We start from the raw sequence: 3,358 nt of genomic DNA, 5'->3' as shown, positions 1-3,358 counted from the left end.
TATCATTCATTACATAATACATGAAAAGTAGTGCGGAACTAAAACTTTTCACGACAATTATGATAAAAAGGAAATATCTTTTATAAATACTAAAGAGTAGTCTCGTCGTCACAAGCCAACTTAAAATACAACCTAAACATCTTAGGGACACGACCCTTTACATTGAATGAGAATACATAATAAGTCTTAATTGTAGAAACTAAGATATATAACTATGCCCTCGAATATATGAGGACATACTTAGTCTTGAGAGAGTCGATTCTCAAGCTTGCCTTCTAGTCTTAAACTTGCCTCTAACCTATACTTATTAAATATGAAAAAGTATGGGGTTAATGCAAACAATGTACTAAGTGTGGCATATGTAAAAACATGCAAAAAGGGAAGTTTTAGTATAAATAGAACTTTCATGCCAAATAAGTAAAACCTTCATGACTATAGAATTGAAATAGTATATAGATCATCATTTAGCACATAATGAAAGATTTCCATAATATTAGCACAAAGAATCACCTAACAGTAAGTTCCAAAAAACATTACAATGAATCCCTTTAAAATGTTACAGTGAACTCATTCATACCAAAAACACTGTGAACTCATTTCTTTTGAGGTTTTCCTAACCAAGTTATCCTAAGACTCACTAAGGTAAGACATGAAGGAACCGTCCAACACCCCCTTCAATACACACCTAAGTGATCTTTAAGACTACCAACCATAGGCTTACCTCGCACGGGAAACAAGTCCAAACTCTAAACTAGACATTTGAAGAACATTCATACATAAAGGACTTCACATAAGTGCCCTACTCCAATGGAACTTGTAAGTTACACTAAGTGCAATGTGAGAGTAGTATCCCATACTACTACTCCCACTTAGTGCCCCTTAAGGATTCCCTTGGATCAAGAACACTGCATTCATCCTTCATAACTTCATTATGTAAAATCTAATTTTAACATGCTTTCTTAACATTAAACCTTAAATAATATGAGGGATCCCCACTTGCCTAGGGTAGGGTCATTCTCTTAGCCTTCACATGGAATGTCAAATAGCTATACCTATGCGGGAGCATGATTAAGGGATAAGGAGATTGTTTCTAAGTAACTCACTCTCTACTCACGAGGAGTACTCATCTCAAGAGGTACATTGGGTACAACATCTCTACTCACAATGTGCACCCACCACTTCTTCAAATCCTCTCGGTGCTAAGCATAACTCCCCCACGGGGTCTTAAACATTCGTTACTAAAGGTCAAGGGATAATTTTGGAACACCACATCTCAACTCATGAAGGGTATCCATCCTCCAACATACATTAGAAAGCTCTTGGGAGGTAGTGAGGTTGCTACTAAACACTTCCTCTCAGTTTACAACGAGTGTTTGCCCTAAAACTCCCAATTTCATTCATTAGCTTCATTCATTCATTCAAGTGTGTGTGCGCGCACACCTTTCATGCAAATCACATTTTTCATAACATTGAACTTCAAACATAATCATTCTTTCATTCATCACATATCACACACTAGCATGCTTAACTTGAACATATTCTTCACTTAGACATAGTGTCATCAAGATGCACATTTCAATCTTCTAAGACATATCATGCATAAACATAAAAATCATTATTTCACTTCACATTATATGCCTTCAAGGCCACATACACAACACACACATTTATATGCTACAATCATGAACTTCAAGTAAACATCGCCACCAAAGGTGGACCATACCACTCAAGAGCATTTCACAATAAGAGTTAAACAATAGGAACAACTTACCATTCATCCCAAGCTTTCACCACCTATTCACAATTTCACCAATAATTCATTATAAAATAGCCCTTAGGGCAGTAGCTAAATCACAATATCATCATAAGGAAACCATAGTTCAAACATTACATAATCATGTTCATTTAGCCCATTTCTTAAGCTAAAAGTTGGAAATATGCATAAGCATGAGTTTAATAGGGTTTTGATATTAAAATCATCAACTAATACTAAAAACAACATATTTGAATCTGAAGGAATATTGATTGTATTGAAGTGTTAACCTAATAAGGGAATACATGGGAGATATATATAGGAGATATAGGAAGGAGTACTAATCCTAATAGGACTAGGATTAAGAGTACTAATCCTAATAGGACTAGGATTAGTACACAGTAAATACTAATATTTTTTAATACTATTTATTTAATACTATCTGTTATTATCCCCCCTCAAGCTGAGCTGAGCGGAAGCGAACGGAAGCTTGGAACTGAGGTAATCATGTTGTCGGCTCGGAAGAGGCTTGGTGAGAATATCAGCCGGTTGTTCTTCAGAGGGTACATACTGCACAGTCATGGTGCTGGCCTGAACTTCATCGCGAACAAAGAGACAATCGGTATCAACATGCTTCATTCTGGTGTGTAGGACGGAATTCTTGGCCACACAGATGGTTGATTTGTTGTCACAATAGAGAGCAGGAACAGTGTGAGTGGCGCGGAGTTCGCGAAGAATATATGTGACCCACATGGTCTCAGCAGCAAGAAGAGCAAGGGCGCGGTATTCAGCTTCAGTCGAGGACCGAGAGACCTTGGGTTGTTTTTTTGTACACCAGGAGATCAGGTTCGGCCCCAAAAAAACGAGAAACCCCGATGTAGATTTTCTGTCATTTTTATCATTCGCCCAATCTGAATCTGAGAAACCCCGAAGCTCCAAGTCCCCGGGTCGAATGAGTAAACCACGACCAAGAGTGCCAAAAATGTACCTGAGAATGCGTTTTAGACAATGGTAATCATGTTCACTTGGTTGATGCATGCGCTGAGCAACTCGGTTGACAGCAAACTGGATGTCAGGACGGGTAATGGCCAGATACTGTAGAGCCCCAATGAGGCTGCGGAAGTGGGTGATATCGGCAAAGGGGGTGTCGGCTCCATTCGTAGACGAAGAGACTGCCATCGGTGTTGGTTGACTGGTGCATTTTTCCAGTCCAGCTTTCTGCAACAGATCTCGAGCATATTTTGACTGATGAAGAAACAAGCCGCTGCCTGTCCGAGAAACCTCCATTCCCAGAAAATAATGTAACGGGCCAAGGTCCTTCATTTTGAAGGTAGTATGCATAGCTCGAGTGACATCCTGAATGAGAGCTGCAGTAGAGCCTGTAATAATGATATCATCTACATAGACAAGAAGAATGACTGTACCGTGTGCTGAATGTCGAGTAAACAGACTCGTGTCGTGTACGCAACACGTGAAGCCGAGTCCCTGGAGGAACGTTTTCAGACGTGTGTACCAAGCACGGGGGGCTTGCTTGAGCCCATACAGAGACTTCTGGAGTTTGCAAACATGTTGAGGGAAGCGGGGATCAACATAGCCCGGTGGTTG

The sequence above is a fragment of the Solanum pennellii genome, chromosome 12 (assembly GCF_001406875.1).
Source record: "Solanum pennellii chromosome 12, SPENNV200".
Lineage (NCBI taxonomy): Eukaryota > Viridiplantae > Streptophyta > Magnoliopsida > Solanales > Solanaceae > Solanum > Solanum pennellii.
Note: the sequence above shows the minus strand (reverse complement) of the source record.